This window comes from Amblyomma mixtum, chromosome 5, assembly GCF_055824585.1.
Source record: "Amblyomma mixtum isolate Tamu chromosome 5, ASM5582458v1, whole genome shotgun sequence".
Taxonomy (NCBI): Eukaryota; Metazoa; Arthropoda; class Arachnida; order Ixodida; family Ixodidae; genus Amblyomma; species Amblyomma mixtum.
The window spans coordinates 60,199,658-60,212,643 of NC_143016.1; the positions used below are offsets into that span (position 1 = coordinate 60,199,658).

Consider the following 12,986-nt stretch of genomic DNA (forward strand, 5'->3'; position numbering starts at 1 on the left):
CTTGACGCTCGACACCGACGGCGATGCGTGCTGCTCACTGGGTCCCCATCGCGGCCACTCGTTTCGGAAGTGCAGGACGCGCGGCGCTTCTGAAGCGGCTAGTCTGCGGAACCAGGTTCATCATCCGCTGGAACAATGCCCTGATCCGGAAGCTACTGGCGATCAATGACAGGAGAAGGCAAAGTGTCCGCCGTGGTATCCGTAGGGGCTTCAAGGACGGCGACTGGTTCCCCACCAGAACTCGGCGCCTCACACCGAGGCGGCGATGCATGGTCATCCGCTGGTTCTTTACACTCCGCGGCAGCAGACCTCTCCTTTATTCATGAAAGTCTCTCCCTCACTCCCCGCGGCAGCACTTTGGGGAACACCCGGCGCACTGACACTCGAAGGCTCAGCCACAGTGGCGACTAGCATGTCCCTTGACGCGCCAAGAACTTCCGTAGCGTCCATGATGTGCTCCTGTAGAGTGTCGTCAGGGGGGCACACGCGATGCCGTAGCTTGTCGTCATACGTCACGACGCATACCTCCGTTGTGTGGCAGAAACGACGGCAGTCGTCACACCGAGGCATACGACAGTGCCGACGAATGTGTCCAACGCGGTTGCAACGAACACACAGAGGTGGCCTGGTCTGCCCGGAATCAGAACAAGGCTCTGTATGCCGCACACAATCAGCTGATGTGGAACGTTACTAGCCCCGACTCCTTCAGCAAGAGACAGGACGACATCACGGCTTAGAGTTCTCATCTGCTCCATGTCTGAAGCTTTCCGATTTTCCGCCGAGATAGATGTCACCTTCCCGTACGCCTGGAGTGTCTCACGTATGAAGCAATCTTCCAAGCGCTCGGGAAGCCACAAAAGCTTCAGCTTCACCTCCTTCGGTTCTGGGTCAACAACAACACAGCGGCGGCTCTTCACCAAGGGGTCGCCGCATGACACGAGCTTTTTATGCGAAGCATATTACTAGAGCTACACTACAGCCCGTCGAGCGCGGCGGTGGAGCTACCGTTGACCTTTAGCGTGACCACGTGACACCACGTGACAACATGACGTCACAGCAGAGGAGAGATGGGCTGCCGGCTCGCGCGGTCGGCCGCGGCGGTGGAGGCTCCACATCAGAGGCGCGGCGGCTGACCACGTGACAACATGACGTCACAGCAGACGAAAGATGGGCTGCCGGCTCGCGCGGTCGGCCGCGGCGGTGGAGGCTCCACATCGGAGGCTCTGCAGCTGACCACGTGACGCTACAGCAGCGGTATAAAGCTGAGCTTGCCTCGCTCTCCGGGCACTTACGAGGCGGCCAGGTGTTGGGATGCCGCCTAGAAGCAGGGCTGATTTGAACGAGAAGCGAAAGCTTCAGCGTGCCACAGAGACCGATGAAGAGCGGGATGAACGTCTGGCTAAGCGGCGTGGTCAATATGCGGCTCAATATGTGCCACGGCAATCCTTGCTACACTTCTAGTGGTTGTATTAAAATGACCAAGTATTCAACCAAAGAAAGCCATGTATTACCAAGCCTAGCCATCAATATGCTTCGCATCTGACTAGGCTTAACCTTAGCTAAGCCTCAGACATTTTTTTTATTGCTCCGATTTGCAAGTAACCATACAGGCGCGAGACATCTGGAATTGTCCGACAGAGCTAATTTCTTTTAGTTCCACGACGTTTCGCAGCGAGTCCCTGAAATCTTGTGCCTTGTACGGGCGCTCGGCAAGGTCCACATGCAGGAAAACGGAGTCGGTCACCAGCTTACCGGTTGGGAGTCGGGGGAGAACGATACGGTATTCATTACTGCCGGCAAAAGCCTGAGCAGTACCTCAGCCAGAGACCGATTAAACCTTTTGTGCGGAGAACATCGAGGAACGCGTCCGCTTCGAACAACGTCTTCGTCTTTCTCCCTCGGCCAATGAGGTGGTTATTGCCGAGCTCGTTTTGGTGCGGTGGCAATAAGCACTGCGGACAAAGTTTAGAAGGAAAAACGGCAGAAAGAAGTGCAGGATGTAGGCGTTTGATCCCTTAGAAACTAAAGAAAAAAAAAATACACGGGCTCGTCCGGGATTTGAACCCGGGACCTCTCGCACCCAAAGCGAGAATCATACCCCTAGACCAACGAGCCGGCTTGTCACTGAAGCGATACGCACTGCTGACGAGCTTTAGAAGGAGAGACGGCAGAAACAAGTCGTGAAGGGACGCTTTTGATTGCATTGAAATTAAGAAAATGCAAACAAAAATAGGCTCGCCCAGGAATTGAACCCGGGACCTCTCGCACCCTAAGCGAGAATCATATCCTTCGATCAACGAGCTGTTTTTTTTCTTTCATGGTATCTATTCTGCAAGATTATGTACAGAAAGGATATATATATATATATATATATATATATATATATATATATATATATATATATATATATATATGTGTGTGTGTGTGTGTGTGTGTGTGTGTGTGTGTGTGTGTGTGTGTGTGTGTGTGTGTGTGTGTGTGTGTGTGTGTGTGTGTGTGTAGGGGGGTGCGTGTACGTGTGTGTGTATAACAAAAAACTATTTACAGAGCACCTATGTAGGCGCTACGTGGCACAAATCTGATAGTAAACATAATAGAAACAAAGGCCAGCAAGTATATACAACGCATCAGGAGAGGAAACCAATCCGGTAAAAAGTCCAATCCTTCGTAAATGTCCGTTACCTGCAGCAACGTTCGGCTAAACTGAATTCTGGGCGAAACAACAGGTTCAACGTTGCGGTCTTGCATGCGCGTTTTTTAAAGGCTATGAAGTCCAATCAGAAGAATCATATCGTAGGGTTTCGAGCTAGGTTGGGAACAACAAGGTAGCACACACTGTAGGAATTTAGGAAAAAAATCTTTCTGTAACGTCCTCTGCAACACATCCCAAAACAAAATGGCGTCTTTGCAGTCTATAAAACAATGTTCAATTGTTTCAGGCACATTGTACAAGCGACAGTTTACAGAAGACACAAAACTGTTTTTCCTATCGAGCCACGTGTTGAGAGGTAGAGTTTCGGTGTGTACTGTATAGAAAAATGTATTGGTGCAAGGAGAAATTGGAATTTTACGCACTCGCTTTAAAAAATCCTGACCCGTGAGCCCAGAGTAGACAGAACATTACGGGGGGGGTGGGAAGAGCGTCGTCATCAAATCCCTGTGCAGACTTTTGTGCGCAACAGAATATAAGAACTCATTTGAAAACCGAACTGTCAAAAACCGCACGGAGGCATAAACTTCCTGGATAAAGCCTAGTAAAGAGGGGGCGGTCAGTAAAATTGGATGAAACTACTAAGTTCTGAAGTAGAGTCAAGAAGTTAACCTGAAAGAATGCTCGAATAATCTGATGGGAACAATCACGAAAAAGAAGAAATGGGCAACCAACGGTCTCGCATACAGGTGCTCTAGGCCCAGTCCTCCTGCACAAACAGGCCTGAAAAGGTTATCACGCCACATGGGCTCAAATTTGGAAGAGCAAAGCGTCGCAAATATGCGATGGAAACGCTGTATGTAATGTCTGGTGCAGTGAAGGGCCTGGAGTACGTAATAAATTGTTGTTGCCAGAATCGTTGTAGCAAACCTGGGCTCGACCAAGAATTGAAAGCCGATGAGGGACAAAAGTGTGAGCATAGCGCTCAATGGCCGGAACCCGCTCTCTCCATTAACGCGCACTTGATTTGAAGACATAAAGTGGAGCGCCAAGATATTTAGGAGGCACACAAGACCATTCTATTCCAGCGTACAGGGGCGGAGTTGTGCCCCATGAACCAAACCATAGGCCAGAACTTTTGCAGCGATTCATTTCAGCACCAGAAACGATGCCAAAGCGATCTATCGTAGACAACACATCATCAATGCTGGGCTCGTAAATGCAGAAAAATGCAAGATTGTCAGCATATGCCAGCAATTTGACTTCATTGCTTAAAACAGGGAACCCATGGATGTTACTGTTACGCAAAACACGCAAACAATGCGGTTCCAGGTAAAGAGCAAAAAGCAGAGGAGACATCGGAGAGCCTTGCTTCACGGAAGAGCGGATTGGCACGGGGTTTGAGAGCTCGCCATTAATAATTAATCATGTCGAACAGTTGCTGTAGCTAAGTTGTACCCCCTTAAGTACAGTAGACCCCACGTTTGCTTGGTCTAGAAGTGAAAACAGAAATCAATGGCGAACACGGCCAAATGCTTTCGCAAGGTCAATCTGAAGCAGAGCAAGCTGCTCATTATAGCTGGAGGAATATTCAAGAATTGTACGCGCAGTGTGAACATTACTTTGAATAGAGCTGCCTCCCAAACCACACGTCTGTGAAGTGCACAGCACACTGTCGAGGGATTTTTGGAACGCGGCGTGTCGGCAGTGGTACGTCGGACATCAGAGCGCCGTGCGTGCCAGCTCCGCGTTGCGCGTGTGCGCGTGCGAGTGTTGTGCGCGAGGCAGGCACGAGGAGCGTAGAATTACGTGTCAGAAAACCGAGGTGTTGAGGAAGACACCGCAGCACAAGTCTGGTCGTTCAAGCGTGGAAGTGGCAGCTGTTCGACGTTGGGTTCGAGCTGCCAGTGACTTCCCTTGGATCATCGACGCAAGACCATTAAGCCTCGTTCAAGCGTGGAAGTGGCAGCTGTCGTACGTTGGGTTCGAGCTGCCAGTCACTTCCCTTGGATCATCGACGCAAGACCATTAAGCCTCATTCAAGCGTGGAGGTGGCAACCGTCAGACTTCGTGTCCGTGCTGCCGTGGACTTCCCTGAAACAACGACTCATGCCTACTGCGTCTCTTTCAAGGTCGGAAGAGGCAGCAGATGGATTGAGGATCCTTGCTGCCAAGGCTTCCTTGGATAGGCGGCACAAGCCTACGGTGTTTGCGGAACGCCGTCGACAGGACCTGGCTACAGTTTTCCTGCTGCAGCTGCCCAGTTCTTGGGGACAGCTGACAGGAGTTCGTCAGCGTGTCCCGTATTCATCTCCGTTCCTCATCTCCTGGCTCTCTACCACCGCCTCCCTGGATGCAACGCCAGCGACGCATCGCAACTCGCCAACCCGCGTCTGTGCTGCCTGCAAGGCATTCCCGCTCCACCTGGGACGCTTTGTATCCGGTGAACTCTCTCCTTTTTATCTGTTGTGTTTTACGCGTGCCTAGTGTGTGTTTTCCTTGGTGTTTTCGCTTCTTTTACTGGCTCCTTTTCTTTAAAATATAAACACGGCTTCGTTTTGTTTTGTTTGATTTCTTTGTTCTTTTCTTCGAACTTGCAGGCGAAAGCGTTCCCCTCCAAAAGTCCGAGACGCGTCACCCCGATTCACGACGACGTCTGGTGAGATCCAATGAGCACCGACATTGCGAATTGCAGGCGATTTGATAAGACTTTAGCAAAAATTTTGTAATCCACATTTGCCAATGTAATGGGCCTATAACATTCTACGGTAAGCAGTTTTCCTTAATCAGTAGTTTTCGGAATTAGCACTGTGTGGCTTTTTGTAAAATACTGAGGAAAGGCTCCTATATCGAACCCTTACCGTAAGGACCCGCAGCAGGACTAGCGAGAATAGATTTAAAAGCCTCGTATACTTCGCCTGACCGCCGCGGTGGCTCAGTGGTTATGGGGATCGGCTGCTGACCCAAAAGACGCGGGTTCGATCCCGGCCGCGGCGGCTGGAATTTCTTTGGAGGAGAAATTCTAGAGGCCCGTGTACTGTGCGATGTCAGTGCACGTTAAAGAACCCCAGGTGGTCGAAATTTCCGGAGCCCTCCACTACGGCGTCTCTCATAGCCTTAGTCGCTTTGGGACGTTAAACCCCATAAACCGACCAACCAAATTCCGTCAGGACCAGGCGTTTTTGAGACAGGTAACCGATCAATTGCATGTTCTACCTCTTCGTTCGTGAAAGAGCCGCTAATAACAGAACAATCGTCTTCTGATAAATGGCTCACCAAGGGGCTGAAATGCGCCAAAATTTCCGAATTATGCGCATCTGGAGAAGCACTAAACAAATCTGTGCAATAATCCCCAGATACGGACATCACCTCATTTGTACTGGTCACTAGTTTGCAATTGGACATTATCCCCGAAATAAACTTTGCAGTCGCGTGATGGCGCTCATCAAGCAAAGCCTGCCGTGTCGGGTGCTCACATTGCAAATCACGCTTGGTACGATATCGAACACGGGCACCTCTGTAGCGTTCTGAATCAAATCTTTGTAACTCACTTTTCAGAATAGCAAATTTTCCCGTATATAAGCCAGGTGCTTCGCATTCCGACTCATACATGTGGTAAAAATTTTTCCTGAGTGTCTGCTCCTGATATTTCCTGTAAAACGACCTCACGGAACCAATATCTATAGCTGTAGCACGCACGTCCTGCTTAAACATTTCCCAAGCGCCGAACAATGGCATCTTGCTCGAAAAACAGGATTCCACTTGCGAGCGGACAGGAATGACAAATGATTCATCATTAATTACTGTTGAGGTCAGCTTCCGAAGCGCCCATTTCGGCCTAAATTTCGAACAATCACTGCCTCCGAGGCGAGCAACCACCATGCAGTGATCAGAGAATGAAACTGGTAGAGTGTCACAGACCAATCCTCGGGAGACAAGTGCGAAAGACGCATAAATTTGATCTAGGCGAGCGTGAAAATGACCTTGAATGTGTGTGAATAAGCGGAAATCAGGATATAAAGCTCCGGTATCAATGAGCCCTGCATATTCTGTAACAAGTGACAAAACTTCACCGCTCCTACCCCTGGGTGTATCAGGACCGGCACGACCAACTGGGTCGCACACACAATTAAAGTCGCCCATTAGCACAACGTGCCGGTCACAGTCTAGTAAACTAGCTATGCTTTCAAAAAGACTGATGCGCTGCGTTACAGTATAGAACGCATAGACATTAATTAGTCGCCATGGCTTTCCACAGAGCGGAAAATCACAGCATCTCAACCGGTCCTCATTATCGACATTATAGGTCAAGCCCGAACATGGAAGTGTCTTGCGCAGAAACAAACAGCAATGCGCCGACAAGCCCGCAGCATGCGTCACGAGGACATTATATTCTGATAAAAAGGGCTGCATGGCCACCTTGGTATCCTCCTCACTTTCAATTTTCGCCTCCTGGACGGCGATAACATCAAGGTGCCTGCTGCAGAAGAGTCGGCGGAGTTGCGCTTGCCTCTGGCGAGACCTAAGTCCACGTACATTCAGTGTTGCGAATACTAACTCTGTGGAAGCAACCATGATGACTGTAACAAATTATGCCTACAGTTCCATGTGCCTGTCGGTAGACGGCAAAGCCGCCTTAGAACCACCGCCAGGCCTCCTGGACCGCAAAAGTCGGCACTTCCCCCTGTGCCTTGACGCTCGACACCGACGGCGATGCGTGCTGCTCACTGGGTCCCCATCGCGGCCACTCGTTTCGGAAGCGCAGGACGCGCGGCGCTTCTGAAGCGGCTAGTCTGCGGAACCAGGTTCATCATCCGCTAGAAGAATGCCCTGATCCGGAAGCTGCTGGCCAGCAATGACAGGATGAGGCAAAGTGTTCGCCGTGATATCCGTAGGGGCTTCAAGGACGGCGACTGGTTGCCCACCAGCAGCCGAACTCTGCGCCTCACACCGAGGCGGCAATGCATGGTCATCCGCTGGTTCTTTACACTCCGCGGCAGCCGACCTCTCCTTTATTCATTAAAGACTCTCCCTCACTCACCGCGACAGCACTTTGGGGAACAACCGGCGCACTGACACCCGAAGGCTCAGCCACAGTGGCGACTGGCATGTCCCTTGACGCGCAAAGAACTTCCTTAGCGTCCATGATGTGCTCCTGTAGAGCGTCGTCAGGGGGCCGCACGTGATGCCGCAGCTTGTCGTCATACGTCACGACGTACACCACCGTTGTGTGGCAGAAACGCCGGCAGTCGTCACACCGAGGCATACGACAGTGTCGACGAGTGTGTCCAACGGGGTTGCAATGAAGACACAGAGGTGGTCTGCCCGGAATCAGAACAAGGCTCTGTATGCCGCACACAATCAGCTGATGTGGAACGTTACTAACCCCGACTCCTTCAGCAAGAGAAAGGACGACATCACGGATTAGAGTTCTCATCTGCTCCATGTCTGAAACTTTCCAAGTTTCCGCCGAGATAGATGTCACCTTCCCGTACGCCTGGAGTGCCTCACGGATGAAGCAATCTTCCAAGCGCTCGGGAAGCCACGAAAGCTTCAGCTTCACCTCATTCGGTTCTGGGTCAACAACAACACAGCGGCGGCTCTTCACCGAGAGGTCGCCGCATGACACGAGCTTTTCTTTTGATTGCGCCGATTTGCAAGTAACCATGCAGGCGTGAGACATCTGGAATTGTCCGATAGAGCTAAATTCTGTTAGTTCCATGACGTTTCGCAGGGGGTCTCTGAAATCTTGCGCCTTGTACGGGCGCTCGGCAAGGTCCACATGCAGGAAAACGGAGTCGGTCACCAGCTTACCGGTTGGGAGTCGGGGCAGAACGATACGGTATTCATTACTGCCGGCAAAAGCCTGAGCAGTACCTCGGCCAGAGACCGATTAAACGTTTTGTGTGGAGAACTTGTTGTTGTTGTTGTCCTCTAGAAAATGGCGTATACCCACTGCGGGGGATTGGCCAAGACACAGGCGGCAACTGATAGGTGAACAAAATGTTAAACAAGAAAATAATGGTGGGGAAAAATAAAATAATCATGATAATAATAGCAAATAGGAAATAAATGAAAGGATCTCAGATGTGTAATTGAAATAGGCTAAACAAATGCTGTGAGATCGGTGACTGAAATAGAGAACGGGGCTAAATATTCCACGTTTCAGAAAGCTTTCATTCCAGAGAAATATTGATCATGAGAAAGAGCAGAGCTTAAGATGGCAGCCGTTTAGTGTCTGTAAGGAAGTTTTGCATGGCGGAGAGCACATTCCAGTTGCTGTGCCCAAGGGAGGAAGCCCCAAGAGACAGAGCAACCCCAGCTGACAGACTTAGACCAAGCTGTCGTAACGGAAGCTCCAGCAGGCGGCTCCGTAAAGAGGAGAAACGGCGGCAGGTCAACAAGAAATGATCTATCGTTTCGGGTTCTCCGCAGAACGGGCACAATGGGGAGACCACTAGACCAGATCTATAAAGGTAGAAGTTTAAAAGAGGCACGCGACAACGTAGACGCGTGAAGGAAACCTCAAACTTGCGTGATCGCCATCCTTTACGCGTCCGCTTCTTCTTCTTCTTCACCATATGAAGTCTTCGTCTTTCTCCTTCGACCAACGAGATGGTTATTGCCGAGATGCACTGCGGACAAGGTTTAGAAGGAGAAACAGCAGAAAGAAGTACAGAAGGTAGGCGTTTGATTCCTTCGAAACTAGAAAAAAAAAAAGAGACACGGGCTCGTTCGGGATTTGAACCCGGGACCTCTCGCACCCGAAGCGAGAATCATACCCCTAGACCAACGAGCCGGCTTCGCGCAGCGGCGATAAGCAATGCTGACAAGGTTGAGGCGGAGAAAAGGCAGAAACAAGTAGACAAGGGAGGCGTTTGCTGGAGTAGAACGTGTATGCGGCGTGTCACGGCGGGGCTCGACGGATTGGATCACTCCACCCGCGTCGCATGGTCTGAGAAATGCAGCGGCAGCTGCTTCTCCGTCCGGGTAGAAAACTGATTTATTCCTTTTTTTGCTGAGTTTTTGTTAGGCACAACGCAGTGCTGTTTGTTTTGTTTTTGCTTTGTTGCTTGCTTATCGTAGCGTTGCATTGCATTCGTGTATTTGACCATGTCTGACCCTCCTGCTTGGTCTTGGTAATTGGTTTTTCTTAAATTTTCTCTTGGGCGTTGGCCCCTTTTCTTTTATGTTTAATTGGATCGCCTGCGATAACCTATGGTTGGATGCGGGCTTCCTCTCCAATTTTTGTTTATTTTATTTTATTTCTTGAGAGTTTACAATAAAAGGGGTCTTCAGTGATTGCGGTATGTTTTAAATAAAAACAAAAATATAACTAATGCCAAAGCATACTCTGCTGCAAGAATCGGATGTAAATTATTCTTATTTGTTTTTATCGGGAAGTGGGGGAGGGTTTATGGCATATGGTATACGGGGTTTAACATCCCAAAGCGACCCAGGCTACGAGGGACTCCGTAGGGGAGGGCTGGGCACAATTTAAACCTGCGGTTTTTGACGTGCACTTACAATGCACGCACACGGGTGTTTAGCATTTCGTTTACATCGCAGTGCGACCGCCGCGGCCGGAATCGAACCCGCGTCTTCCGGGCCAGCAGCCGAGCACCATAACCACTGAGCCACAATTTTTTTTTTTTTACTGCCTGCTTGGGCATTTTACAACACAGATACAACGGGTCAAACATGTTGACCATACTGCGGTTAGCATAGAAATTTAAAACCGCCTCATGTTGACAAGTCTATCCAGAAGCCCAACCAAGTCTGGAGGAACTGCCAGTGTACGATAGGCGTCAGGTACATACATATCACTTTCTGTGAAATTCTCTGTAAATGAGCGAGTGTTAACATCTGCAGGCCTAACCGACATTCGCGTTTTTCATATGTTCTCAAGGGCCAAAATCATAAGTCGCAAGGTATGCCTCCTTCATTTTTCACAGGCGGTAATCGGATTCCAAGCGGTGTAATTGGCAGGTCCTTTTTTAGTGTACGCCTTAATATGTCCCAATAAAACAGTGGGTCCTGCAATCTATAAAAACTTGTTATATTCTCGCCGAATTTTTTGCATAGTAAACAATTAACTGTCCATATTACAAAAATGCCTTTTTCTGCTAACCATGTCTTGACTGGAAGTGTATTTGTGCGCAATTTAAAAAAAATGTTTTCATGTTTGGTTTAATGCTCATTCTTCTCACTCTTTTCAAAACATCTTGCCCCAGGGTCCAATGGTATATGGTCCTGTACAAAAGCGGCGTTAATAATAAGTCCCGGAAATCTCTATACAAAGTTCTTCTCACAAAACTCACGTATTCCATAGAAAAACGCACTTTCAGCATTCGAAAAGCGACACCTTCATGCCAAAATTCAAACACGCCACGGCAACGATATTCACAGGATGAGACAAAGAACTCTGGTGATGCAGTCGCCAAGTGGGCTTGCATCACTGCACGCAAAAATGGTTCCCTGTGATCTCTCAAGTAAAGGCACAATTTTTCTGACACAATTTATTTGACAAAAAGGTGGCACAGGCCTGATCGGCCATTGCGAGATGAATGAAACAAAATTGTGCGGCTAGTCCTTTCCCAGGTTCCTCCAGAAATGAACACTGCGAAGACTCTATGAATTTTCTGCAAGTTGGTTCGCTTCATAAACAAAAATTGCAAAATGCAGCACTGCTTAGCTAGTATAAAACATTACAGACTACCTAGAATAACAGATTAGAGACTGTTGCACGGGCGAAGATTGACAGATTGCGACCTTGCAGTTTTTTTTTTTCCCTGGCCCGGTCTGTTTCTTCAATCTAGTACTGCTCACCGTCTTTGCAGTGCTCGAGGGGCACACCAAGGTACGTGAAGGGCACGTGTGTCCGTGGCATATTCGCAAATACTTAAGGCGTTTCATTCGGCTTGCCATGCCAAAACCCGACTCACTTATCCCAGCTAATTGGGCAGCCTGTTTTCTAACAAAAATCTCTCTCAACTCGGACCACTTCTATTATGCCCTCTTGATCTTGAACCGCAACATCATCCACGTACGCGAAAACTTTCAAGTCTGAGGCTTCAACTTTGAGGCCCTGTATTATTTCGTTATATCCCAAACTTAAGCATTTCTGAAAGGCTCGAGGTAGAATGCGAAAAGTAAGAGCGACAACGGACAGCCCTGCCTGACGGACGGCCTCAAGACCACAGCTTCGCTAAAGTGTTTGTTTACGTTAAGGCGAGCCGCGCAACCGGAATACGCCATTTTTAACGCCATCAGGTATCTACTACCTATATTGAAATAATATAGTATGGTGGAAAGAACCTCATGATGTAACACATTATCAAATGCTTTGGCGAGGTAGAGCTGCAACATTGCAACGTGGCTGTCTTGAGCCACGTTGCAATTAGTTAGGGTTAGGATAGGCATAAGCATGAAATACTTCGCAGTATACCGGCGTAGCACCGTCTGTAGGATGGGTTATAGATAGTGCTGGCCGTAGTTTATATAGGTCTCGTCCAGGTGGGGCGAGAATGAACGCAACTTCGGCATTTAAGACTTACACCACGCAGGCCAGCGTCAGGGTTTGCGAGGAACGGGGAATTGGAATCGCTTCAACGGAGGCTGCCTTTGCCAAGTCTACCGCCTGACGTCATGCTTTCCGTTCGTTCTCCGCGCTCCGCGCCACGTTTTTGACAACGACCACGCCACTGGCACCGATTCAGATTTGAGTAAACGGGCGGCAGTCCGTGTTGCGCATTTCAGTAAGCTCGAGGCCGATTTGCAAGTAAGACAGTGGGTTTAAAAAGGAAAAAGAAAAAAAAAATGGGCTCGTCCGGGATTTGAACCCGGGACCTCTCGCACCCTAAGCGAGAATCATACCCCTAGACCAACGAGCCAGGACTGCGGAGAGGAAAGCGTAAACTTTGGTGGAGGTTGAGGCAGACAAGCTGCACCATCAGGGCAGCTGGGGGGGGGGGGGGGGGGGGGGGGGGCAAAACCCTCATCCTAGGGCCCTTGAGGTATCTGTGATAAAAAAAATAATACAGCAACAACCACAAAACTGCGATGTTCACGCCGCCTAGCCTCTCTCGGTCGAGACTCCGGCAAGACTCTTATATATAATTTCGTCTTGTTTTTCTTTCCCTCAGTTTATTCCTTCCTCCACGCAGGACTGACATGTCAGCTATTCGTGTCTAACATTCCTGGACGAAAATTTTGAATATTGCAAAACTGTAAGGTTTGTAAGAAAACAGCTAAGGTAATGGCCCATTCTTTAGAATGTAGCAAAATCTTTAATTTATAGCGTTTCCATCACTCGCATCGAGCAGTTAAGACTGCA

At 49.2% G+C, this 12,986-nt stretch overlaps 3 non-coding genes across 3 annotated transcripts; all 3 read right to left on the reverse strand.

Annotated features, from left to right (window-relative positions):
• Nucleotides 1–2,043: 2,043 nt before the first annotated feature.
• TRNAP-UGG (transfer RNA proline (anticodon UGG)) lies at nt 2,044–2,115 on the reverse strand. The gene has a single exon. It is a non-coding gene; the product is annotated as a tRNA-Pro (tRNA).
• Nucleotides 2,116–9,377: 7,262 nt separating this feature from the next.
• TRNAP-CGG (transfer RNA proline (anticodon CGG)) lies at nt 9,378–9,449 on the reverse strand. Its single transcript has one exon. It is a non-coding gene; the product is annotated as a tRNA-Pro (tRNA).
• A 3,022-nt stretch (nt 9,450–12,471) lies between these two features.
• On the reverse strand, nt 12,472–12,543 carry TRNAP-AGG (transfer RNA proline (anticodon AGG)). The gene has a single exon. It is a non-coding gene; the product is annotated as a tRNA-Pro (tRNA).
• Nucleotides 12,544–12,986: the final 443 nt, after the last annotated feature.